This window comes from Panthera pardus, unplaced genomic scaffold (assembly GCF_024362965.1).
Source record: "Panthera pardus isolate Hobbes unplaced genomic scaffold, ASM2436296v1 HiC_scaffold_18, whole genome shotgun sequence".
In the NCBI taxonomy this organism is placed as follows: domain Eukaryota; kingdom Metazoa; phylum Chordata; class Mammalia; order Carnivora; family Felidae; genus Panthera; species Panthera pardus.
Window position 1 is genome coordinate 5,141,331 of NW_026526743.1, and position 367 is coordinate 5,141,697.

Sequence of the window (367 nt, forward strand, 5' to 3'; positions counted from 1 at the left end):
GGAGGAGCCTGGGTTCTTGTGGAAGCAGGGGGCTGCTGTCACTACCTCGGAATGGAAGGAAGGTGAGTCCTCTTGGTCTCGACTTCTGAGGGCGGATCGGGCCCCGCCCCCTGCCCCCTGAGAGATCCGGGATGTGGGAAGGCAGGTTTGGGAGGCACCGTGACCTGGTTTCCCCTTCCCCTGGGGGAGACGGGACCAGCCCAAGCAGAACCCAGCGGCCTTGCTGCAATAGGGCTGATGGAGACAGACTTTAGGCAGGACCTGCTAGGGGCTTAGGGGGAATTGCTGTACGGTGGCCGTTCCCTGTCTGCCCACCGCCGCCCACCCGTTGCCCTTCCTTCATCCCACGGAGCAGGCAGACGGAAGG